The 27,692-nt window shown below is 39.1% G+C and overlaps 1 protein-coding gene, 1 long non-coding RNA gene and 1 pseudogene across 5 annotated transcripts in view; 2 read left to right on the top strand and 1 right to left on the bottom strand.

Annotated features, from left to right (window-relative positions):
- HS3ST5 (heparan sulfate-glucosamine 3-sulfotransferase 5) overlaps positions 1 to 27,692 on the top strand; it is a 295,903-nt gene that overhangs the window by 259,524 nt on the left and 8,687 nt on the right. The gene's annotated exons all lie outside the window — the stretch shown is intronic.
- LOC129472349 (small ribosomal subunit protein uS2-like) lies at positions 6,396 to 8,525 on the top strand (annotated as a pseudogene).
- Positions 16,884 to 27,692, bottom strand: part of LOC129472358 (uncharacterized) — a 109,105-nt gene continuing 98,296 nt past the window's right edge. For both annotated transcript variants that reach the window (XR_010116452.1, XR_008653897.2), the window contains one exon: positions 16,884 to 17,007. This is a non-coding gene — a long non-coding RNA (uncharacterized lncRNA). The remainder of the gene's footprint in view (positions 17,008 to 27,692) is intronic.

Here is a 27,692-nt window from a genome sequence, read left to right as displayed (position 1 = left end):
AAAGAGGCCACTTATCTCAGACAGCATTGCCAGCAAATGTCCATGGCATAGCCTCCTGCAAGTCTCTACCAGAAAACGCAAGAGTTCTCTGTGGCTGCTATGCTCTGACCTCTTTGCTTGTTCCCCAGTGTGAGAAAAAAAAAATCATCATAGGAAGAAACACAGGTAATTCAGGAAACATGCAAAGATATTTTCTGCTTTCTTTGTTGGGGAAGCCCAAAACATGGTGGCTTCTTCCAGCAATCATTCCAGACCACTGCTTAGTACATTTTTTTTTTTTTTTTTTTTTGAGACAGAGTCACGCTCTGTCGCCCAGGCTGGGTGCAGTGGCGCAATCTCGGCTCACAGCAAGCTCTGCCTCCCAGGTTCATGCCATTCTCCTGCCTCAGCCTCCGGAGTAGCTGGGACTACAGGCACCCACCACCATGCCCGGCTAATTTTTTGTATCTTTTTTTTTTTTTTTTTTTTTTAGTAGAGATTGGGTTTCACCACGTTAGCCAGGATGGTCTTGATCTCCTGACCTGGTGATCCACCCACCTCGGCTTCCCAAAGTGCTGGGATTACAGGCATGAGCCACTGCACCCAGCCACTGCTTAGTACATTTAAAAAGACAAATCTAAGCATTTGTATTTAGGGATGCATTTGAATCAATAACATGAGACTGGCATCTGAAGACTCAGTGGCTTTAATCAAACTGTTTGCTCAACATCCTTCAATACTTGATCCACAAACTTATTTCAAAATTAGAATGCCAAGGTGAAGATTAACACCTCCAGTTCAGTGGGGCTAATGAGACATGACTTACTAATCCTACAAGAAAATCTTAATTAGGCACTGGGGCACTGCTTGTTTCATTGTTAAATACTACCCAATCCCCAAAGAATTGGAAAATAAATAGGGACTAAAATAGAAAGGAGTGTTATAATTAGGCCCCCTGAAATGAAAGAAATGTTTTTTTTCTCCCCACAGAAAGCATTTGTCACTTTTTTCCCTAAATAACCCAGTATTAACATTTGTAATAAAGTTTGATACAAACATTCTTGAAATAGCTAGACGTGCACACCAGAGAACGGGGAAAGTCTGATGCACCAGAACTCTGCTAAGAAGGCAATTGTACTGCTGAGTTTCAGCTGCAGCAAAACTCAGGTCACTGTCCAGGTTAATTAGCAAGATGACTTCATTATTATTTACTTCTTGTTCATTTAATAGGCTCTTCCATTAAGATACACTCATTTTTAACACTAAGGATTTCATGATGCAAGTTGAAAAGGAATTGCTTCACTTTATTGCGTTGGCATTTTTTCCAAACTATCCATAGTACCCAAAAAGGAAATGGGAGAAGGGAGGGCTGCAGCACAAGGGAATAGCAGACATTTACCCAAGCTTCCTAAAACTGAAAAGCTGGAACATAGCATACCCGTGGTAACGCTCATGACCAACAAGTTTTCCATAATATTTGGTGTTCTAAAATTTGTTTTCATCAGTGGATTAAAGGTAAGTGTAGAAAAGAAGAAAGAAGGAGAGAGAAGAGGGAGGAGGGAGGAGGGGGTAGGGAAAGTGGGAGAGAATCTTTGTGACATTCATTTACTACTTCAGAATAAGTCACCTTTTTAAGTTACAGCCAGAAAAAAATATCACTGGCATTCGACATACAATTTGTTACAAAGTATACTAATAAACCAGATTGCCAAATTATGTCAGTCACATCTAAATAACAACAAGCAAATTGCCTTACACAGATGGAGAATGTGTAAGGTGCATAGATTTCCTGCGAGGCAACCTCAACTAAGACTTATTAATGTTGTCCTACTTGTTTATTCTGTTTAAAAGCACGGACTGCATTATTTTCACCTTCTATTAAAGCCTAAGCCCCACATTTCAAAATCTTCAAGCTTTAAATAAAGTTTCCTTATCTTTGGCAGAGGGAAGTTTCCACATGTACAGGGTTCTCAAAGAAATGTCAATGACTACCTCCCCAATGCCAGAGCTTCAGAAATGCAAGAGTACCCCCAACTAAAGTTTTGGGAAGCCAGTTTAGCAATTATTCCGATTATTGTTATATTGGATAAAGCTATTAAAAGAAACGTTTTCCTTCAATGTGTACTAAACCATCAAAATTGTGTTTGAAGAGAATAAAGAATAAGAAATTATCTGGGGAGACTGAGATCATGAGATTGCCCAACGGCTTCCCTCCGTTCAGTGGCCACAAATTATACCCCTTGCCTCAGCATAATGAATCTGTGTACTTATTCAATACAATTAATAATGGGAAGCAATCAGAGAAGCAATCATAATATTTGAAAATAATATAGAAGACACATACAGCTCCAACATTTCTTAGCTATGTGACATTTGATCAGTTTAAGTTAACTTCTTTGAGTCTTTGGCTCCACATTTCAAAGTGGAAGCGCTACTAAAAACTAAAGTTTGCTTTGAAAATTTGATGATATAGAATACATAAGACAGGTGCTCTGTAAAATATCAAGCAACAAATAAATGTATGAAAGGGACCAGGACACGAAAGGATAGGTGATCAATGAAAATCCATCACTGATAATTAGGAAAATTATTGAAAACACATATATACTCTTTTCTGCACAGAAAAATGTCAGCAAGATCAGCACTGACCAACTTGGAGAGGGTCATTCAAAAAGGAAGGAAAGGTGTAATTAACTATTGTGAATCCACATATGCCTAGATGCCATTGCCAGAAAAACCGTTAAATGGCTAATGGTTGGCTGAAATTCTGTTTTAAATATAGCTCCCCATTGCTTCCCAACTGTCCTTCCCCTCTCTACATGGTAGAATGAAAATACTACTATTCTGAGAATCAGGGGCTATGTAGCCTAGTTTGAGTTCACTAGATGTGTTTACTTTGCACTGATCATTTCATTCATTCCTTCAGCCAATGTTTACTGACCTCTTAAGTATCAGGTCCTGTACTTACCATAGGAGACAGAGCAGTATACTTCTCACGTGCCTTCCTATTCTAGCAGGGGTCTCTTAATGTCTCCAGCCTCAGCTCCTTCATCTGTAAGAAGAGGGAAATGAGTGCAGTGCTCTCTACAGTATCTTCCAGCCCTAATGTTCTCAGTGTTGATTCTCTCTGAAGATTTTCATTCTTTAATCTTCTCTAAGGACCTACATAATCTTGCTGAGTCTTTCCCTATTCATTAAATTATGAAATGTTGAGTCTGTATATATGTATATATATTTACATATATGAACATGTATATATATATACACACACATCTGTATGTAGCCTATAACCTATTTTCTAAATAGAATTCCTCCCTTCAATTTATGTATTGCACATTTTTGAGAGTTATTGAGGGAAGTCACTATGCTGTTTGTGAAGGCATAAGCAGGTGTATCAAATAGTCCCTATCTTCTAAGTACTTATAACGTAATAGATGAGACAAGATAAATATACAATAAATACACATCAGAATCCTTCCTTTAGAAGAAATCCCTTTCCATTATTGGGATCAGAGGAGGTTTCTTCCAGTCAGTGAAGCTAAAGTGAGCTTGGAGGAGAGGATAAGATATTGATAAGCAAAATTAAAAAAAAAAAAAGAGAAGATCATCCAGGAAATAGTGTGGGCAGAAGAAAAGAATAAGAAAGCACAGAGTCTCTGAAAAAATACTGGCCATGGTGGACATTTCATATGTGGGATATGAGAGTTGAGACAAGTAGAGATTACAGCCAGATGTGAATTACAGCACAAAATTCAGGTGCTGGGATTTTATGCTGTAGGCTAGCACATCCCAGTAGAGTATAATACAAGCCACAAATGCAAACCACATATGTAATTTACAATTTTAGAGGCCTCATTAGAAAAAGTAAAAAGAAACGGAAAATTAATTTTAGTGATAAATTTTCTTTACCCAATATAGGCATCGCAACATAAAATCAATATATTTGACATTCTTTTTTTCATACTATATCTTTGAAATCCAGTGAACATTTAACATTTTTGGTACATCTCAAGCTGTGCTCATGGCTAGGGGCTAGTGACTACCATATTAGACCATGCAGTTCCAGGCTATGGAAAGTTATTATGGGGTTTCAGAGGGAGAGTGGATTAGTAAAAGCAACTTTTAGGCAGCTGAATGAGGCTTTTGTATGTAGATGTGTATCAAATTGGGAGGATGTTATAGTACAGGACAGAGAGATGAACCTGTTGAAATCATCTGGTTTTGAAGCGTGGTGGTTGACTCACAGGTTATGAAAACTTGGGAGAAACACTGAGGCTACACAATCCAATTAAAGAGAAAGTAGTGAGCAATATGCTGACTCATACATTTAAAAAAATAGAACTATTCTTTTGCATAGAACTATTTTTTGCACCTGATTATTTTGTTTATCTCACTGGGCCTGAGCCACATTAGGTTCACTCAATTCCACAAACAAGGATCAAACATCTAATAATGAACTGCACCAGGCTTTGGAGATTCATAGACGTACAGGCCATTGTTCTTAATGTCAGTAACTTAATGTCATGGCAATTACACAATAGAGGGCAACAGCTATTTTGAAGCCCTCTATTGTGTATTTGGAAACACAAAATAGGAACTATCAAATTCTGCCTGGAAGAATCAAGAAACGGGGCAAGTGACGCCTGAGCTGAATATTGAATGATAACTACAATTTCTACAGGTGGAAATGGAAGAACGGGCATCATGCAGGGAAGGAAGAATATGCTGGAAATTTGGAAAGTACCTGGCATGTCTGGGCAACAATAAATATCTTCCCAATTTAGGGTCCGTGTGGACATTTGTCAGAAATGAAGCTAGAAAGGCAATTAAGGGTGAATTGGAGGAAGAGGGAGGTCAACACGCAGCTAAATGCAAAGTGGCTCCACTTTGCCACAGAGACCTAGAGCCTCATCAAGGAAAGAGGGCACTTCCAGAACCCACAGGTGAGCACTGGAGAACATGGCTTTAACCTGAGAAAAGACAGAGAGGAGTCAGCTTCTGTGAGAGTAATGTGAAGACAGTGGTTTACAGATTACAACCCAGAACACTGACTTGGTGTCAGATATAATGATCTGCCTTTTCACCGAAAAGTATTTGACATTTCACTAAATTGACCTTTGCTTGCCAATAGCAAACTCAATTGCATTATCCTCTTTGTTCAAAGTTTAATAGTATAGTCATAGGCACAATGTATCTCTTGAAGGTGAGCTTTTGTTGTTTGGCATTCTGTGTTCCTGAAACAAAAAGCTTCAAGTAAAAATCACTAGTTTTGTTTTTTCTTAAAGCTACAGGTGATGTAGAAATATGCCTGCATTAGTTTTCTATTGCTGCATAACAAATGCCCACCACCATGGAAACTTAACACCCATTTATTAGCATATAGTTCTTTAGGTCAGAAATCCAGGTAGGCTCAACTGGATTCTCTGCTGAGCATCTCACAAGGCTGAAATCAAGCTGTCAGGTGGATTGTGCTCTTGTCTGGAGATGACTCTCGGGAAGAATCTGCTTCCAAGTTCATTCTTGTGGTTGGCAGAATCCAGTTCCTTGTGGTTGTAGGAATGAGGTCCTAGTTTTCTTGCTGGCTATTGACTAGGGGTCACAACTCCTAGAGGCTGCTTTCCAAATCCTTGCATCTTCAAACTAGCAACGCTATGTCAATCCTTCTCTTGCTTGGAAACTAATCACTCCTGCTACTTGCTAGAGAAAATACTCTGCTGTTAAAGGGCTTATCTGATTAAATTAGACCCACCTGAGTGATCTCCCTATCTTCAGTTCAGCTGATTAGTAACATTAATTACAATCCGCAAAACCTTTTGCCTTGTAAATGTACCACAATCATAGTAGTAACACCAAGACAAAGGTTATGGGAGCCATGTGCAATTCCACACTCCCTTTAATAGCATGTCAGAGTACCTTTCAGATAGAACCGTTTTTTTTTTCCTGTAAACTGAAAGAAGCATCTGTTGCTAAAAATGAAACAAAAACAAAAAAAAAATCTTTGAATGTCCATAAAAGAACAGATATAGAAGTTTTTCCTCTAAGTGGCTGATTAAATGGGGGGGCAATAAATGTATATGAATTTAAGAGAAAGTGAATAAAATAAAAGCAATTTTTATTTCTGATACTATGGTAGAATAGGTACCCTATATCATCTACATCACCCTCACTGTTGAAATAACTACAATATATGATGAAATAGCTAAAATATATGTCTAAATCTATAAATATAAAACTATATCTATGAGGCTGCTCGAAAGTAAGGAGGGAACAGATCCCTAACAGAAAATAAATTCAGAACACCTGATTGGTAAGCAAGTTCCCAAGTGGCTATTGCTGTGAGAATGTTTGCTAAACCCTAGAATTCTTTGGCTTCCATTCTGATGGTTTTGTGGGACCAGCTGTGAGATATAGCCTAGGTCTTGGTCAGTACAGGGAATCTAACAGGAGGCATTCATAAAAACTGTATGCTAGAGAGCTATACTGCCAATGTAAGAATGAATTTGCAACAAACTCTGATATTTCACAAGCAAATTGATTGTGGCATAGTGTGAGAGGATGGAATTCTCTGAGGATTCATAATCCCAAATTGGTCTTTGCTTGAGTTTGGGTTCTGATTCATCCTGCATGTGTGGTCCATAAAACCTCAAGCATGATCCCAGACGACCATGTCCTCAGGTGACTAGCAGAAAAAAATGTATAACTTCTTCAAAAGAACTCAACATCAGCCTAGGATTCAAGATACCGCAAAAAAAGTTTCTTATAAAATGAACAGTCAAGAGTGAAGTATCACGAAACAGTAAAAGAAGTAAGGCACTGTGAGTAAAACGACAGACCACAAAATCCTCATATAATAGAATTTTTGACGTGGAATATAAAACAGTTATGTTTAAAGAAATTTTCTCACTTTGGGAGGCCAAGGCAGGCAAATCAGGAGATTGAGGCCATCCTGGCCAACATGGTGAAACCCTGTCTCTACTAAAATACAAAAAATTAGCCAGGAGTGGTGGTGCGCACCTGTAGTCCCAGCTACTTAGGAGGCTGAGGCAGGGGAATCGCTTGAACCCGGGAGGCAGAGGTTGCAGCGAGCTGAGATCACGCCACTGAACTCCAGCCTGGCGACAGAGGGAGACTCTGTCTCAAAAAAAAAAAGAAAAAGAAAAAGAAAACAGAAATTTTCTAAGAGTTTGAAAATATGCTGAAGTTTGCTGCTGCCACTGGAGCCACTCCAAGTGCTGGCCTCTTCACACCTGGAACCTTCAATAACCACATCCAGGCAGCCTTCCAGGAGCCATGGCTTCTTGTGGTTACTGACCCCAGGGCTGACCATCAGCCTCTCATGAAGGCATCTTATGTTAACCTACCTAGCATTGCTCTGTAACGACTCTCCTCTGCACTATGTGGACATTGCCATCCCATGCAACAAGGGAGCTCAGTCAGCGGGTTTGATGTGGTGGACGCCGGCTCGGGAAGTTCTGCACATGCGTGGCACCATTTCCCATGAACACCCACGGGAGGTCATGCCTAATCTCTACTTCTACAGAGATCCTGAAGAGATTGAAAAAGAAGAGCAGCCCGCTGCTGAAAATGCTGCGACCAAGGAGGAATTTCAGGGTGAATGGACTGCTTCAGCTCTTGAGTTCACTGCTACTCAGCCTGAGGTTGCAGACTGGTCTGAAGGTGTGCAGGTGCCCTCTGTGCCTATTCAGCAGTTCCCTACTGAAGACTGGAGTGCTCAGCCTGCCACGGAAGACTGGTCTGCAGCTCCCATTGCTCAGGCCACTGAATTTGTAGGAGCAACCACTGAATGGTCTTAAGCTGTTCTTGGATGGGCTCTTAAGCAACACGGAAATAAGGTTGATGGGAAATAAACATCCGTTTCTAAAAAAAAAAAAAAAAAAAAGAAAAAGAAAAGAAAATATGATCAGGGAATCTGAGACCATAAAAAAAGACCAAGTGTTTGTACAATATAAGATTCTGCAAAGTAATATATAATAATTAAAAATTATAATGAAATGGATAATAGCATTCAACATGTTAGATATAATGAAGATAGTGAACTGGCAGATCAATCCTAAGAAACAAACTAGAATGCAGTCCAGAGAGATGAAAATATAGAAAACATGAAACATAGGTCATTACAGAAGCTAGTGTAAGAAGGTTTAGCATACATCTAATCAGAGTTTCAGGCAGAGATAACAGAGATAATGGAGAAGAGGAATACTCAATGGGGTAATAAGGATTTCCCCAAATTTTTAAAAGATACCAATCTTAGAAATGGGAAACCTAGTGGATCCCAAACAAGATAAATGAAAAGATTTCTACACCAAGACATATTAAAGAAAAACTATAGAACACCAAAGTAAAAGAGAAGTTCCTAAAAGTGGAAAAAGTGAAAAGAGAGATTGCTTTCAAAGTACGAATAGGTAGCCTGATTATAAACTGCCTGTTTGAGATGTAAATCTTCTACCACCCAGAACTGTCTCCTTAATGACCTGGAGCTGTGTCTTTGACCTCAAAGGAGGTAGCGTGAGTTCCACCCATCCCCATTCCCCACTCCCCACTCCCCCACTCCCATCCCGTCTCCTGTCTTCTTACCTCCCTCTTGTTCTTTTGCCTCCCATGCTCCTTGGGAGGGTAAGGGAAGAATTTTGATAGGTGCTTACCCAATTTGTAAAACTGTCTCCTGTCCTGGAGGTACGAAGTTTGTTTCTTCTCCATATAAGTGCCAATTAATAAACCAGATGGCCTGATTACATTGACCAAGCCCCTTCTTGTTTTTTGTAATTTTCCACTTCCCTGACTCTGTTGGACCTGCCACTCGTTTCTCCCTCCCTGTTTCATCAGTCTCTTCTTTAAACCACCATCACCTCTACACAATTGGAGTTGGGCTCAGTTTTATACTTGTTATAAATAAAGTTTTGGTGCCGCAAAAGAAATAGCACTTGAATATGAAATCTTCTTTTTAATTCTCAGCAAGGTAATGTACTTCTATAGAAGGGTGTGCCCTTACAGATGGAGCAATGGTGAGTGCACCCTTGGACAAGGGAGGGGAAGGGGTTCTTATCCCTGACACACGTGGACCCTGCTGCTGTGTTGTTCCCCTGTTGGCTAGGGTTAGACCACACAGGCTAAACTAATTCTGATTGGCTAATTTAAAAAGAATGACGGGGTAAGTGAGGTTTGGCAGGAAAAATGGTTGTGACAGAGCCGGTAATCGGAATGAGTCAGGGTGGAGCAGGTAATTGAAAAAGGTTGCTTTACAAGGAAGTTAAGTTTAAAAGTAGAAGGCAAAGAATTGAACATACTGACATATTGATTAATTGAAGAGAAATTTATTACTCATATCTAACATTCTGAAGTCTCTCTCCACTACTGCAGTAGTATTACTGAATAGAAGCTGTCTTTACCACCTTTAACTAGAGTCTGGCTTTGTTTTTCTTTAATACCGCTCAATAAATGACAACTTTATTCTGATATCTCAATACATTTCCCTGGTCCCCATGAAGGTGTTCTGCCTCCTGGATGCTGACTCTTCTTTACAAGTTTGTGTCTTATATTTTGGAGGCAATTACTAACCTAAGAGGTCTTTACTGAACACTAAATACCTTAAAATCCAGTTAAGAAAAAGAGAGTAAGATTAATTTTTTGAGGAGAAAATTTTAGTAACTTAACTCTTTCAAAAACAGCTTCAACTCACTACTAGTCTCAACAGCTGATCATTAGGATGATATTTCAAGAATTAGTTCATCCTAATGAAGAAAACAGCTCAAAGAAAGAAGTCCTACATATTTTTGCCTTTGGGAATGAGAAGAAATTAAGGAAAATATTTCTGTATTTGGTTTGAAACGTCACAATTTTTGTTTGCTGAATGGAAGGAAATTCTACTTCTGGCAGAAGGAAAATGAAAGAGCTGAGATGCAAGAAGGAATAGTGTGACAAAAATTAGATTAGTGGTTGCCAAGGGCTGGGAAGGAAAAATGGAGAAATAGGGTAGACTGCTAAAGGGTACAGTGTTTTTTGGGGGGTGATGAAAACGTAAATGTAAAGTTAATTATGGTGATGATTGCACAATACTGTGAGTATATTAAAATGTAGGTACACTTTTAAATGGGTGAGTTGCATGTGAATTATATCTCAATAAAGCTGAGACCAATAAAAAAGGAATAGTGAGCGATGGTATTGATAAATGTGGATAAATCTAAAAGAAATATTGTCTAAAACAGCAATAAAAATAATGTCCCATATAGGGAGATTTGGAGAATCAGTCTATAATGAAATTTCTGACTAAAAAATGTACATGTTAGTGAGGAGGAGATATTGGAATTGGTGTACTAATTCTACTGTTGTCATTCTCAGAAATTATTCAAGCAACTAGTTTATTTCCTCTTTTGCTAGCTTTGATGAATCTACTATAATCCTTCTCATCCTAGCATGGTATTTTGTGAAACATTGCTCCATCCAGAGAGAGTGAGAAAGACTATTAACACTTGTTAATTTCAAATTATTTGACACCTCTTTCATTTCTTCTAAGTTCTGTACTTTTACAAAAATTACTCTAGCTCTCTTTTAAAATTTGTGCGTACCTTGTTTTACAGTGCCTCACTTTATTCTTCTTCACAGATACTGCTTTTTTTTTTTTTTTTAATTAAAGATGTGTTGCAACCCTGCCTTGAGCAAGTCTACCAGCACCATTTCTCCAAAGGCATGTGCTCATTTCATGTCTCTGTGACACATTTGGGTAATTCTCTCAGTATTTTAAACTTTTTCATTATTATATCTGTTATGGTGATCTGTGATCAGTGATCTTTGATGTTACTACTATAATTGTTTCAGGCACCATAAACTACACCCACATAAGACAGCGGACTGGATCAATAAATATGTGTGCTGTCTGCTCCACCAACCAGCTGTTCTTGTCTTTCTTCCTCTCCTCAGGCCTCCCTATTTCCTGAGACACAACAATATTGCAAGCGGACCAGTTAATAGTCCTACAATGGCCTCTAAGTGTTCAAGATAGAGTCACACATCTCTCATTTTATTTTTTATTACTTTTGTTGTAATTTCGACTTTTATTTTAGATTCAGGGGGTACATGTGCAAGTTTGTTACCTGGGTGCATTGTACCCTGAGGTCTAGGGCACAAATGGTACCACCACCCAGGTACTGACCATAATATCCAATAGTTGGTTTTTCAATCCTTGCCCCTTCTCTCCCTCCTACCTCTAGTAGTCTGCAGTGTCTGTTGTTCCTATGTTTATGTCCATGGGTGCTCAATGTTTAGCTCCCACTTAAGTGAGACATGCTGTATTTGGTTTTCTATTCCTGCATTAAGTCAGTTAGGATAATGGCCTCCAGCTGCACCCAAATTGCTGCAAAGAACATGATTTCATTTTTTATGGCTGCATACTATTCCATAGTGTATATGCACCACATTTTGTTTATCCAGTCCACCACTGATGGGCACCTAGGTTGATTCCATGTCTTTGCTATTGTGAACAGTGCTGCAATAAACATGTGAGTACACATTTCTTTTGGTAGAACAATTTAATTTCTTTTGGATATGTACTCAGTAATCGGATTGCTGGGTCAAACGGTAGTTCTGTTTTATGTTCTGTGATGTCTCTCACTTTAAATAAAAAGCGTTTTAAACATATGTGTAAATATCACATCTGTTCACAGCATTGTTTATTGAATGTGTTTAAGCTTGCTGTTGAGACCTACTGTTTATTTAAAAAGGCTCCTTTCAAAAGATTACTGTTCATTGACAGTGCACCTAATCACCCAAGGGTCCTGATGGAGATGTACAAGGAAATTAATGTTGCTTTCATGCCTTCTATTACAATATCCATTCTACAGTACATGGATCAAGGAGTAATTTAAACTTTCAGGTCTTATTATTTAAGAAGTACATTGCAGGCTGAGCGCGGTGGCTCATGCCTATAATCTCAGCACTTTGGAAGGCTGAGGCGGGCGGATCACCTGAGGTCGGGAGTTCGAGACCAGCCTGACCAACATGCAGAAACCCTATCTCTACTAAAAGAAACAAAATTAGCCAGGCCTGGTGGCACATGCCTGTAATCCCAGCTATTCAGGAGGCTAAGGCAGGAGAATCGCTTGAACCCAGGAGGTGGAGGTTGCGGTGAGCTGAGATCACACCCTTGCACTCCAGCCTGGGCAACAAGAGCGAAAGCTCTGTCTCAAAAAAGAAAAGAAAAGAAAAGAATTATATTTCATAAGGCTATAGCTCCCATTGTGATTCCTCTCATAGATCTAGCAAAGCAAATTGAAAACCTTCTGGAAAAGATTGACCATTCTAGCTGCTATTAAGAACTTCTGTGATTCATGAAAGGTGGTCAAATTATTGACCTTAACAGATGTTTGGCAGATGTGGATATCAACCCTCATGAATGACTTTGGGAACTTCAAGACTTCAGTGGAGGAAGTAACTGCAGATGTGGTAGAAATAGCAAGAGAATTAGTGGAATCTGAAGATGTGACTGAATTGTTGCAATCTCATGATCAAACTTGAAAGGATGAGGAGTTGCTTCTTATGGCTGAGCAAAGAAAATGGTTTCTTGAAATGGAATTTACTCCTGGTGAAGATGCTGTGAACATTGTTGAGATGACAACAGTGGGTTTAGAATATTACATAAACTTCATTGATAAAGTAGAGACACATTTTGAGAGGACACACTCCAGTTTTGAAATAAATTCTACTGTGGTTAAAATGCTGTCAAACAATATTGCATCCCACCGAAAACTCTTTCATAGAAAGAAGAGTCAATCAATGTGGCAAATCATTGCTGTCTTAATTTAAGAAATTGCCACAGCTACCCCAATTTTGATCAAGCACCACCCTGGTTAGCAGCCATCAATATCGAAGCAAGACCCTCCACCAACAAAAAGATTACAACTCACTGAAGGCCCAGTTGATCATTAGCATTTTTTGGTAATACAGTATTTTAAAATTAAGGCACATATATTGTTTTTTAAAACATAATGCTGTTATACACTTAATAGACTACAATATAGTGTAAACATAACTTTTATATGCTTGGGAAACCAAATGATCTGTGTGACTCACTTTACTGCAATTTTTGGTTTATTGAAGTGCTCTGAAACCAAATCCACAACATCTCCAAGGTGTGCCTATACTACTCAACGATTAGATTTGCACTAATGAATGCATATCCAGTCCTAGAACCAAATAATGACAAATCTTCATAGAAAGGGGATGAATTTACCCAGCACAAACACTGAAGGTCAATATAGCTAGACTGTATTTTGAACTCTGCTAGTTATAGGTGCTAGGTAGACTGGGGCACCACACCTTAATGAGGTCTTGGCTTCCTCATCTATAGAATGGAGAATAAAATATCTTGCGTCCCTTACATTTTTGTTGTGAAAGTCCAATAAAATGTTTAAACTTGTGCTTTAAAAACTGAAAAGCGCTATACAAATGGATAGTATTTTGAAAACTGTGTGTTTGCTGGGCATGGTGGCTCACGCCTGTAATCCCAGAACTTTGGGAGGCCAAGGCAGGTGGATCACCTGAGGTCAGAAGTTCGAGACCAGCCTGGCCAACATGGTGAAACCCCGTCTCTACTAAAAAAAATACAAAAATTAGCTGGGCGTGGTGGTGCATGCCTGTAGTTCCAGCTACTCATGAGGCTGAGGCAGGAGAATTGCTTGAACCCGGGAGGCGGAGGCTGCAGTGAGCAGAGATCGCGCCAATGCACTCCAGCCTGGGTGACAGAGCGAGACCCTGTTTCACAAAAAAAAAAAAAAAAGAAAAAAAAAGAAAAGGAAAAAGAAAACTGTATGTTTATGTTTCTTAAGTGAACAGTAGGTTATCTGTCTCTAAAGTTTTCAGGAGGTTATACTTACACAAATTTGCTAAAATTTTATATTAAACATGTTAAATTTTTGGATCTAACTTGGTAATTTGAATATGATACATTCATATTTCTGCACAGTCTGCTAATGGTTTAATTCTTCACATAAAATATTTAATGTTAAAAATCAGCATTCATCATCAGTCATTATGAAAGAAATATATGGCATAGTGTTATGGAAATTAAAAAGGAGAAAAAAGTCACTGCAGAGAGAGGATAATGAAAACTACAATGAAATGAAGCTTGATGATAAAAATACCGTTATACTTTTAATGTATCTATGGCATTAAAAGCCATTTATATATATGTGTCTTCGGTCTTCATTAAAAACAAAAACAAAACTTGAGGTAAATAAAATTTAAAAGTTGGCTTTCTGTCTGTTAGTGAATACTATCTTTGATTTTAAAATAGATACCTTCAACTGTTAACGGATATGACAAGTAGAACTAATATTACTGTAAAACTGATGTTTGCTACATGGAGCAGAGGGAGGAGCTTAATCCAGTTAACTGGAACTCTTTAACTGCAGGAGCCTATATCACTAGAATGATGTTTGGACCATGTATATTAACTTAATTAACTATAATTGTTACCTCTCCAACTCACACTTTTCTATATAAATACAAGATTAAAGAAGGAAGGATTCTGCTTCTGAGCTCCCTAGCAGGTCAAAGTTACTAAACTAACAACTGTTTAATGCAGTGAAAAGAAATTTGGGGGAAGAGTGGATAAACATTAGTTTATCCCTTCTATAAACATTAGTTACCTATACCAGTGAGATACTGGGATTAAGAGTAATTGGGATTCCAGGCCCAAACAAAATTCAGTTCCCATATTTTTTCTTAAGACATCATTCTACTAAATGAGACCCCTGAACAGAAGCAGAATTAACTGGCTCCTTTTAAGTTTGGTAATTACAAATGCAAAATGAGTATCCTCCTGCAGACAGAGCCAGAGGACTACTCAAGCTGATGCAATAACGGGAGCTGTGATAAATAATCTACGCCTGATATGGAAAGCTGAATGGAGGACAGAAATGAAGAACCCATACGAAAATTTGGAATTTGCTCAAAGCTATTCTCACCATAACTCCAGGGAGGATAAGCAGTATTCCACCCTGCAGTTCTGTATAATTTATCCACCTTTTTCCTTTTCATTTCTAACATTGACCCTTCATGGTTAACTGAAGAAACAAAGAGCTAAATAGCTTCCTTAGGCATTTGATAGAGCAATTATGAGCATCCTGACTGATACACTTTCTGCTTAATCTACTAACAAATGGTGTCCATTTTCCTCTTAATCTCTACCCCATCTCCCATTCGACTTGACACATGCACAACACTGCTTTTTGTGCCCTGTTCCTGTGCCTCTCTTCATTTGTTTCTTTCTCGTTACAGCGCTCTTAATGTAATTATTATTACAGAAGGAAAACGAGTCCTTTATGACAATTTTCCTCAGCTGCCCTTGGTTAATTTTTTCAAAATGTGATTTCTATGGGCTCCCTGACAACAAAGCAAATTGAAAGCTCATCAGTAGAATCTTTCTGAAGATCGGTATCTTTTCTAAGAAATGTTATGTCTTAGGACAAGAGGATTGTTTCTCCCAGTAATAGACAGTATGATGTGGTGCAGCCATCTTTAAAGAGGTCAGGACTGTTTAAAACTGGGGGCAATTAAGACATTAAAAATTAAAATGTACCTCAGGCACAAATTTCCCACCACAATGCAGTTGTCTTTACTTCCTTCTGCATTAATCTCTCATTATAAGAACATTCATTTTTTCCTAGAATAAGAGAATTTGGGGCCCAGAGGGATTGCTGAACTCATCCCTTCTCAGGCCTTCGTTTCTAGGAAAAAACAGAAGATCAGGGGGTTAAGTGGTTTACACAAAGTCACATAGAAGCAGGGTAACATAGTTTGAGCTTCCTGTTTTGTTTTTCCCTTGAAGGGAACATGAAATGGAGAAATAATTTCCTGACCCACAGAAGGAGCAGATGTCCTCAGGCCTCTGCATTTTCTTACCTGTTTGATAGAGATACTGTCCTCTTCACCTCACAGGATTTCCCCCAGTAATCTGTTGTGATGAAACCCTTTCTTCTGGGGGCGTGTGTGTGTGTGTATCTCACAGCACTACCTTGTGTGGCACATACTCTGCTATGGTTATTGTTCTTAGGACTCTACGGCTTTGTGGAGAGCTACCATGTTCTCGAAGGCAGACACCATTTTCAGTGTTGTTTACCCAAGGAAAAGACGAGACTCAGGGAAGACCACAGAACTGAGAGGGAGAAATAAAAGGAAGTGAAAATCCCAGCTCTGTAAGAAGATGTGAAGCGTTGTGTTCCTGTGTGATGGAGTTAAGACAGTGTCTGTCTCTTAAAGTTCAGTGTCTGAAGAAGAAAGGAGGTACCACTGTGAAGAGCCATAGCTCCCACACAAGTAATCTATCCTCAAAGACCAAAAAGTCTGGCTGCAGAATCAGGCACATAATTTATGGGGCCCAGGGCAAAATAAAAATGCAGAGAATTCTAAGACAGCGACAATAGAGCATTAAACCAAGCACAGGGCCTTTCTGAGCACAGAGCCCCACGTAAATGCACAGGTACCAGCTCATGTCTCACCACAAGTAGTTACTTTAGTAATGTCTGGTCTAAACATACCCAGTGAAGTCTTCACTTTGCATGTGGTTTTTGAAGAAAAGAGTGTTGTTGAAGGAAGAGTTGTGCTTTTTGGAGAGTAGTTTGTGGCTACTTGGGCAGGAGGCAAGGACTCTTCAAGGTGGATTTTAGGGCCAGGAGGTGAGATTCTGAAGTGCAGCAGATCCTGCCTTTGTAGCGATTCTTCCTTCACTGCCAATCTAAGAGAATCAGAGGCTACAGCCACACCACCCTGAATGCGCCTGAACTCTCATGAGAGGATCTAAGCTCTATGTTTAACAGATGATGCGGATCTTATATGTATATCAAGAGTTGAACACTAGAAAACTACAAAAGTAATGAGGCAGAATCTGTGTCTGTTGTCCATATTATTTCCTGCATCTGCAGTTCCTGATGCATGGTAGGTCCTCAGTAACTATTTGTTGATGACTGGTAACAGGTGGTTATATTAGTGTTGAAATTTGGTGGAGTCCTTCTGGCCCTAAAAGGAAGATCAGAGATTTAGAGAAGAAAGGTGCCCCTGGCAATAAAAAGAAAAAAGTTTTGAAGCATGTTAAGAATGCTAATTTTAATACTGCAATTTAAGAAAATGTTAGCATGCCTAAGAAGGGGAGACTTTTAGTATCATTTTGCATACAAGCTAATTATATATTATTTTATAGGTTTATTAAATATTTATAAAGTTTCCTAAGATTTTTAGCTGTACTTTTGCTATTAATGTTACTTAAGAATAATATCTCAGTAGTCTTTTCTTTTTAGGTTATTTTATTTAGAGAACATAGTCAGTGGCAGGGTATAGGGAGAAGCAAAAAAGCTGGGAAGAAAGACTTAGAAAAGTCAAAAAAAGAAAGAAAAGGATCGCAGGGGTCTCAGAAATCAAAACAGACCTCTGTAAATAGGCAGATTGGAGAGGGAGGCTAAAAACAGAAGATGAGAGGTAGGCATCCTTCTTTTTTAAAAGAGTTCTTGGCAACATACTGCACACTTGATGGGAACTTGGGAAAGGCCTGATTATTGAATGTGCAAAAGAAAAATAAATGGGGCATAATTAGTGGTGTCCTGGTAAATACTTAACAACTAGCTCTTGGGGAGGGGGGTGTGGTTTGTAGTATTTGTCAATTTCTATTGCATAAATTCTTCATGGCCATTTTTTTTGCTCTTTTTTAATTATTATACTTTAAGTTCTAGGGTACGTGTGCATAATGTGCAGGTTTGTTACATAGGTATACATGTGCCATGTTGGTTTGCTGTACCCATCAAGTCATCATTTACATTAGGTATTTCTCCTAACGCTATCCCTCCCCCAGCCTCCCACCCCCAAACAGGCCATGGTGTGTGATGTTCCCCTCCCTGTGTCCATGAGTTCTCATTGTTCAGCTCCCACTTATAAGTGAGAACATGCGGTGTTGGTTTTCTGACCCTGTGCTATTTTGCTGAGAATGATGGATTCCACCTTCATCCATCTCTCTGCAAAGGACATGAACTCATCCTTTTTATGGCTGCATAATATTCCATGGTGTATATGTGCCACATTTTCTTTATCCAGTCTATCATTGATGGACATTTGGGTTGGTTCCAAGTCTTTGCTATTGTGAATAGTGCCACAATAAACATATGTGTGCATGTCTCTTTATAGTAGCATGATTTATAATCCTTTGGATATATACCCAGTAATGGAATTGCTGGGTCAAGTGGTATTTCTGGTTCTAGATCCTTGAGGAATTGCCACACTGTCTTCCACAATGATTGAACTAGTAGGTAGTTTACACTCCCATCAACAGTGTAAAAGTGTTCCTATTTCTCCACATCCTCTCCAGCATCTGTTGTTTCCTGCCTTTTTAATGATCGCCATTCTAACCGGTGTGAGATGGTATCTCATTGTAGTTTTGATCTGCATTTCTCTGATAACCAGTGATGATGAGCATTTTTTCATTTGTCTGTTGGCTGCATAAATGTCTTCTTTTGAGAAGTGTCTGTTCTTATCCTTTGCCCACTTTTTGATGGGGTTTGTTTTTTTCTTGTAAATTTGTTTAAGTTCTTTGTAGATTCTGGATATTAGCCCTTTGTCAGGTGGATACATTGCAAAAATTTTCTCCCATTCTGTAGGTTGCCTGTTCACTCTGATGATAGTTTCTTTTGCTGTGCAGAAACTCTTTAGTTTAATTAGGTCCCATTTGTCAATTTTGGCTTTTGTCGCCATTGCTTTTGGTGTTTTAGTCATGAAGTCTTTGCCCATGCCTATGTCCTGAATGGTATTGCCTAGGTTTTCTTCTAGGGTTTTTATGGTTTTAGGTCATACATTTAAGTCTTTTCCATCTTGAGTTAATTTTGTATAAGGTGTAAGGAAGGGATCCATTTTCAGCTTTCTACATATGGCTAGCCAGTTTTCCCAGCACCATTTATTAAATAGGGAATCCTTTCCCCATTTCCTGTTTTCGTCAGGTTTGTCAAAGATCAGATGGTTGTAGATGTGTGGCATTATTTCTGAGGCCTCTGTTCTGTTCCATTTGTCTATATCTCTGTTTTGGTACCAGTACCATGCTGTTTTGGTTACTGTAGCCTTGTAGTATAGTTTGAAGTCAGGTAGCGTGATGCCTCCAGCTTTGTTCTTTTTGCTTAGGATTGTCTTGGATATGTGGGCTCTTTTTTGATTCCATATGAAATTTACAGTAGTTTTTTCCAATTCTGTGAAGAAAGTCAGTGGTAGCTTGATGGGGATAGCACTGAATCTATAAATCACCTTGGGCAGTATGGCCATTTTCATGATATTGATTCTTCCTGTCCTCTTCATGGCCAATTTTAAGCTACCAACATGAATTGACTGAATATGAAATCTTAAGCTAACAAGATGAATTCACTAAATGTGAAATTGGGAAGAGATGTGTAGTATTCCATTGTACAGATGCAACAGACTTAACCTCGAGACCATAGATAATAGTAAAATGGAGTAAGATAATTAGGAAATAAGGAGTTTTTCAAATTTATTACCTTCGCTTTACTTAATTATGAATTTATATAATACAATTTTAATTTTTAATAATGACTTTAACAACTGGCTTGCAAAGTAGGAGCCAGCTGTGGCATGCCAGTGGATGGGCATCACCACATGACTCTACCATCTGTGTTAAAATATAAAAAGAGCTTTTTCAATTTTTTTTCTTTCTTAAAAGGAATTCAGAAAAGTGTAACAGGAGACAAGAATCTCCTAAGAGTATTTTTTGTCACCACCTTGCCAAAGGATTTTTTCTTTTTAAACACTCAACTCAGAATTTGCAGACTGAAAGTTTAGACAAAGATGAGGGATACATCTATTTCTACCAATAAAATCTGCAATATTTTCAACTTCGCATGAGCTTCATAGGGAGGCAGAGTGGTGCAATGTAGAAAGCCCTAATATAATTATTTACAACCCCAGACTAAGCGTTTGCAGCTTTGAGCAGGACATTTCACCTCCCTAGGCTTTGAGACAAGAATGCCCACTGCCCCACTTCTATCACAGGGCAACATGTGCATGTCAGGTGGGGCCTTCTCACATGCTGCAATGTTGAGATCTGCCATTTATTTTTAATGGTTCCATAAAAGTAATATGTGCTTCTATAGAGACAAATAAAACAAATATGGAAAAACATTAACAATCAGTGAATCCAGGCAAAGGATATATGAGTATTCGATTTTTTCAAAATAACAAAATAGAAACACTAAGGTCATTTATACACAGACAGCATTTGGCAAACCTGCTAAGTAGTATACAAAGACAAAGTAGTAGTATCTGAAGAGATGTGGTATCCAGATGCCATAATCTTAGGATAGTCAAAGTTCATTTTATCTAACTGATTGGATTATTCAGCAATCATTTACTGAGTATCAATGACCCTAAATGCTGGAGATAACTCAATAATGCACAACACATACTTCTTAATCTCACAGAATTTAATCTAGTTAGAGTTACACACAAGTAAACAGACAATTACAATATGGCTTAAATAGAATTAAGTAGAGACTGCTGTGGTGCCATATAGGAAGAACATCTAAACCAGCCCTAAATGATCAAGAAAGACTTTCCCAAGGAACCTGAGAGCAGTGAGAACCTCAGATATAAAACATAGGAATTAAACCGAGGCCTGGGAGGAAGAGCAAGCATCCGTCGACGTGTCTAGCATTTATACTATAAGCCAAGCAACACATGCCTATTTACTCCTCACAGCAGTGCTGTGGGGCAGGTTATTGGTATCCCATTTGACAGATCTGATAAATAGAGTACAGAATTGGTATTTTCAAGCAATGGAAGTCTTATGAAGAAAGGCCCTGAAGCAAAACTGATCATGGCTTATTCAAAAGAACTGCAAGTTGTTCTGTGTATTGCAGTTTGTATATGTAGGCCTTGGGTAGGGTATGTGGAGTTACAGTAGAAAGGAGTACAGGGTCTTGTCGATGATAGGCATCTATTAAAGGGTATTAAGCCTGGAGATGATGTGATCCAGTTTCCACTGGGAAAGATTACTCTGGCATCAGTATGGAGAATAAATTAAGGAAGGAACAAAACTAATAGTGGGGATACCACCTGGGAGCTCATAAATTAGTCTAAAAGACACAGTGGCCTGAACTAAGGCAGTCACAAGTAATGGCAGAAATTGGGTGGATTCTAACAGGACTGGAGGTGGCATCTTACTGGCTGATTGGACATGGGGACAGGGTGGAGCCAAGAATGACAACTTCCAAGGTTTTTGGCATGGGTGAGGGGCAGATGGGGAGCCATTCACTGAGATATTGAGAGGCAGTGCTGTGGGAAGGGGTGGGTAGGGATTGGGTGATAATGAGGGGGCAAAGACAGCTTTAATCAAGATCTTACATAGACCAGCACATAAGAATCTGAGTCTGTGATAAGTGGCAGCTAATCCCAACGGTATTTTGATCATCTACTATAAATCTTTCTAAGAGATAGTTCTTGAGTTATGGAGAGAAAAAGTGGGGTATCCATGATTCTGGTCTGTTTTAATTATAAGTGGCTTGGTGAATATGAAAAAAACACTTGGTAAATTATGGAAACATGACCTTTCATTATAATTGCTACTATCATTACTTATTAGTATTTTCTCCCTGCTTTCATCAGGTTCAAACCACCTAAATGGTCCCTTTTACCTGTCCTTTTATGGAAACATTTTTCCTCTTTTTTTTTTTTCATCTCCCTATCCTCTAACTCAAGGTTCAATGGCAGGTAATTTGGGTGGAGTTAAGTGGTTTTTTTCTGCTCTCAGTCAATGAATGAATATTTATTAAGAATCTCCCAGAAGCTAAGCTATGAGGGCACAAAGGCGTAAGAGTGATAGAATGGAGTTTGGGGACTGGGTTGGGGTAAGGTTGGGAGGGGGATGGATAAAAGACTACATATTGGATACAGTGTACACTGCCTGCGTACCAAGTGCACTAAAATCTCAGAAATCTCCACTAGAGGATTTATCCATATAACAAGATAACATATAACCACCTGTACCCCCAAAACTATTGAAATTATTTTTTAAAAACTCTCCCATGTAAGTGTAAATCACCACTAGAGGACTTATCCATATAACAAGATAACATATAACCATCTGTATCCCCAAAACAATTGAAATTATTTTTTAAAAAGTCTCCCATGGGCCGGGTGTGGTGACTCACTCCTGTAATCCTAGCACTTTGGGAGGCCGAGGCTGGTGGATTGCCTGAACTCAGGAGTTTGAGACCAGCCTGGGCAACATGGTGAAATCCCGTCTCTACTAAAATACAAAAAAAAAATTAGTTGGGCATGCCGACGTGTGCCTATAGTCTAGCTACTCGGGAGGCTGAGGCAGGAGAATTGCTTGAACCTGGAAGGCAGAGGTTGCAACGAGCCAAGATTGTGCCACTGCAATCCAGCCTGGCAACAGAGCGAGACTCCGTCTCAAAAAAAAAAAAAAAAAAACCTGCCATGTAAGTATCCAAAGTTCTATGACTGGTGCTGCAATCATGGGATCATGTTCTTTGGGGTCAGATAATTCTGAATTTAAATTCTCCTTCTGCATTTACCAACCACAGCCCTTGGGTAAAAAATCTACTCATGTCTGCTCAGTTTCCATTAAAAAAAAAAGATAATATTACAGAGGTTTGTTATATCATATGAGATAGTAAATGTAAAAGAAAATAACACAGAGCCTAGTGTTCAATAAATGTAGTTCCTGTCCACCTCATAAGGCTGTTGCCCAGGATAAATGAGCTAATACTCAAAAGAGGGTTATGATTTCCTTGGAATAATTCTGCTATATAAGTTCAGTCGTTTTTAATGAACTTTGCTGCTATTGTTCCTCTTGTTGTTTTTACTGGTACCAAGGGCTTGTGGTAACCATGTCTACAAGCCTTTGAGCAGCACTTGAACACATCTTTATTATTATTTTTTTTGAATCTCCTTATTTCTTTGTTTCATCTGGGGACTCATTTGTTTCTTTGCTTAGTGCTGCTTTAGAGAAACAGCCAGATGTCTCTACAATTTGTCGTTTCTGGCCACATACTCTGTTATTTAGATACTCTGCTTTGTTCAGCCAAGATACCGTGTCTGTTAAAGCTTTAGGAGTCTGAAGAAACTAATTGTGCTGTTATTGGCAGGCAAAATGAAAGACACTGAGAGATTAAAAACTGTGGATGGGGGGAGCTTAAATGTCACTGTAGGTCTTCAAGCATTTTTTATATAAAAAGAAATAATAAACTTTTAAAAAAAACTTTAGTTTTATATGAATTTCCCATTACCAGTATAACTGCTTTGATGAAAGATTATTAAAATATCCATTGAAGCTGGCATAGCTAAAGGGATGGGATTTGGGGGTTGGAGAAGCAGTTAACACTCTACCCAATTTAACAGCATTGTCCATAAGGATCAAATGGTGTGCCTTCTCTTTGTCTTATATTCCTAGACCAAAAGCAACAATCTCCAGCTTTTAAGACACCATCTTGGCAGATTCAAATGCTTTATAATGTTATAGAAAACCAAAGAGGCATTTTCAAAGTTAAATTAACCAGATATCTTTGGTTTTCCCTGGGGAAGTTTTATTCAGAGCTGCTATGATATTGTATCTTAGCACATAGTCTGAGACTGGTTACAAAACAGAATGAGATTTCACTTTCTGTCTGCTAGACAGCCTCATTAGAAACTTTTGGCTTGGCCTCCTCATTTCTCAAAAATTCCAAGAGATTTCAGCTCAAGAAGAGAAATATTGACTGTGTGTGTATGCATGCACCATCTTGCTTTGAACAAAAAATATAGCATTAGCATTCTAATTCTTAACAAGAATTTCCATTTACTTTAAAATACTATTTTTCATAATTCCAGTATACTACTTATGAAAACTGCATTTATTTTATTCTTTTTCTCTGTAAAATGCATTGCAATAATTAATTTACCTCGTGAAGCCATTAATTATGTTATGCTTCATTTTTGCACAATGCACAAATGTTCCCAAAGTTCTATCCTACTGTTTTACTCAGTGCTCACATCATAAGAACCCTGTGAGATAGACATTATTATCATAATTTTATGGATGAGAAAAACAAAACTCAGAAAATTTCCATGACAAAACCACACCAAAATGTGACCCAAGGTCTTTTGACTCCCAATCCAGTGGTCTTTCCACTTCAACATGAGTGACTCACTCATATTAGTTGAGATCTTCGATAAAAATATTAGTTTTTCTCATTGTCACAGTAGATAGGAAGGTACCTTGGAATGCATACTGGGCCTGCCATAACCAGAGGGGGGCAGTGTAAGGAGCCAGCAGCCTTGCGAACAAAATGCTGGAGAAATCAGGTCTCCTGAAGAGAGAAAAACCTCAGTAGGCATATTTAAGGCATCTCAGGCACAGAGAAGCTAGGATGGCAGTAGTATCTAATCCCAGAGAACAAAATGTCTATGGTAATAACTGGGTTTATCATAAAGCGAGAGTTAGGTTTAATAGCCTAGTATATACCAGATGACCTGTGCATTGCAATTGGATGCTGACAGTTTTTTCGCATAGTCTCCTAAATCTTGCACTACTTCTTCAGCAGGCTTCACATTCTGTCATGTTTTTCTTCTTTTTCCTGTCTGCTAAACCTGAACAGTTTAACCATGAGGTCATTTTATAACTTCACTCACCCCTACACGCAAAAGCCTTGCAAGTTTTATTCCCAAGCCCAGCTATTGCCCTTTGGTCCTGTAATTATTTATACAATGGACATGACCCATTCCTACCCACCAGTGGAATGTGTATTGGGGTTTTTCCCCTAAACTCCACATCCACCGAGATCAAGATCACTTCCTAGGAAGACACCAGTAGGATCTGGAAGTCTCAAAGGAGGAGACATAGGAAAGATATCCCAGGACAGCAAGGAAGCTGATGATTGCACAGAGATAAGAGAAAAGGCATATGGAGAACAGTGCAGGGGCTGACCTGACAGTCTCAGAGGCTGGAGTGAGTGACTTAAGAGGGTGAGAAGCTGACTGTCCACACTGGGACCTCAGAAGGAAGGGCGTAGACTTTCAAGAGGAAGCGATTGAACTTGATCCAGTGAACAACCAAAAACAGATGAGCGACAAAATAACTTATATTAGGAAGATTAATAATACTATACAGGGCCATAGAAAATGAACAAGGGGAGCATACCCAAATGTTAAGGAACAAGGGAGGCACAAAATGCCTGCACATCACGAAGCAAGAAGAAATTAAGGAGAAATCATTTTTACTGACCTTGGTGACTGAAGATACAAAAGATAGTAGAAAACGATAAGCTTTATAACTTTATTCTAGTTTTTTTGTTGTTTTTTTATTTTTGCTTTTGTTTTTGAGACGGAGTCTTGCTCTGTCACCCAGGCTGGAGTGCAGTGGCACAATCTTGGCTCGCTACAACCTCCACCTCCCGGGTTCAAGTGATTCTCCCACCTCAGCCTCCAGAGTAGCTGGGATTACAGGCACCCACCATCACGCCCGGCTAATTTTTGTATTTTTGTAGAGACAGGGTTTCACCATGTTGTCCAAGCTGGTGATCCATCCGCCTTGGCCTCCCAAAGTGCTAAGACTACAGGCATGAGCCACCATGCCCGGCCTGTTCTAGTTTTATAAATACAAGATTAATGCATACCCATTAAATCAGAATATCTGAGGGTGGTAGCAAGTGTGTGTGTTTTAAAGGCTCTGCAAACTTGCCATAAAGAATCACTGGCCTGTGCAGCAAAGCAGATTCTGGGCTTAGTACCTTTCCGTAAGCTTTCTAGTGCTTCTGAGTCACTCAGTAGGTTTAGTCCATTGCCCCATTGCTAGGAGATGATGATAATGCACACCAAAGAAGCAGCTAACACAATTCAAACGCTTATGCACAATGAAATGCCTAACTGTGGTTTTGACTGAAAGAACAAGAGTTAGTGGAGGTGGGTGACGATCCTGGACTGGAAGCTGGAGAAGGCTTCCCAGAGGAACTGTGATATAGCCCAGACCTTAAAGAATGGGTGGACTAGAGCTAAAAACAGACAGGTGGACCAAGTAGCTGGTGAAAGTGGACGAAGCATTGTGCAGTACAGTTTTAAGCAGGAGGGTGTGGGCACTATGTTTAAATAGCAGAGGAGGTTGATAACTTCCCTAGCCTACCTCTGAATTGGTCCCCTGTATGAGGCTGGAGACCCTTGCAAAGGCCATGGGGCAAGCACATTTTTCCTTTATTTTTCCCATCCCTTCCCTTTGCAGCTCAGCCACAGACAAGCTTTCTTCCCTCACACTACTCATCTGTGAATGCACACTAAATTCAGTCATGCTAAGAAACAAATGACACATAATCCTTTGCATTAGTCTGGCAAGCTAATAAACCTTTACATAGCAATGTCATTTGTAGAAACCTCATTTCATTCTTATTACAGCACTATGGAATGGGGAAGCCAGAAGTGGTCCTCATATTGTAGATAAGAAAAGGAAACCCCAGAGAATCCAACCTCAAAACCATAAAATTACTAACGGGAGTATTTAACTGGGGGACTTGAACACAGTTTTCTTTCTGCCACCCTGTTCTGCAACTTGCTGCAGTATTTGCAGTTCAACAAGGATCAGAGCCCAAAGCACGTGGGTCTAACTGAGGACTTCAGACATCAACCTGTAGACAGGAGATTGGTTCTTTCAGTGAAGCTCTGAATCACATTACGTAGGTAACTGTCTTGACTTCACATTATCTGTCAGTTGTGTGATCACAGGCAAGTTGGAAAAAATTGTGAGCTTCACTTGACCTATGAAATGGAAATAACTCCATCTACTTTATAGGGTTTTTGAGAATTTCCTGAAATACCACCTGGACAATGTCCTTGCTACACAGTAAGCCTCAAGAAACCTCACTCTCTTTCTCATCCCCATTTTATTTAAACACAAGGCAAGCCCTGCTATGTTAAAACCACAGGCTCATCCAGCCTACCTGTTTTTGCTCTCTCTTTGCTTATACTCTTAGTCTTTTCTCTCTTTCCTTCTACCTTTGTCAACCACACCTGCCTGCCTTCACTTCTTAAACAAGCCGAGCATTTTCCCTCCTCAGCCCCTCATGTGGGCTGGTTCCTCTGCTCGCTCATGCCTCCTTGCTCCTCCTCCTCCAGGTGTCACCCCAAGTGTTACTTCTTCAGGAAGGACTGAAGTAGGTTCCTCCTATTACTCTTTCTCACTAGATCCTGTAACTTTCCTTTGTCATATTGAATACAATTTGTAAGTATGCATTAATCCTGTATGTAGGCTTAATGCCTGTCTTCTCCACTAGACTGTGGACTCTCACAGGGCAAGAACATGTCTATTTATTTGGCCACTATTCTCCATAGTACCCAATACAGAATCTAGCACATAAGACATGTTCCATAAGTATTTGTCAACTGTGTGTTGGATGAGTGCTGGTCTTATCTCTCCCTCTTAGGATGCCCTCCTACCATCTCCTCAGCAATTCACATAGTACATTCCACACACAAAAAAAAATTTTACCATGCCCACATTCTCTGATCTTTTCCTTAATTTTCTTTTCCCAACACTTACTCATACATTATCATAATTTGGTAATGTTTTCTGGTTGTTTCATGATTCCGTAATCACATTATCAGTTTTCTAAGGACTAAAACTCTTTGGGGATCTGTTTTCAAATCTCCGATAAACCTAGTATAATAGTTGAAAA

The sequence above is a fragment of the Symphalangus syndactylus genome, chromosome 2 (genome assembly GCF_028878055.3).
Source record: "Symphalangus syndactylus isolate Jambi chromosome 2, NHGRI_mSymSyn1-v2.1_pri, whole genome shotgun sequence".
In the NCBI taxonomy this organism is placed as follows: Eukaryota; Metazoa; Chordata; class Mammalia; order Primates; family Hylobatidae; genus Symphalangus; species Symphalangus syndactylus.
Note: the sequence above shows the minus strand (reverse complement) of the source record. Positions and strands in the feature narration are given on the sequence as shown.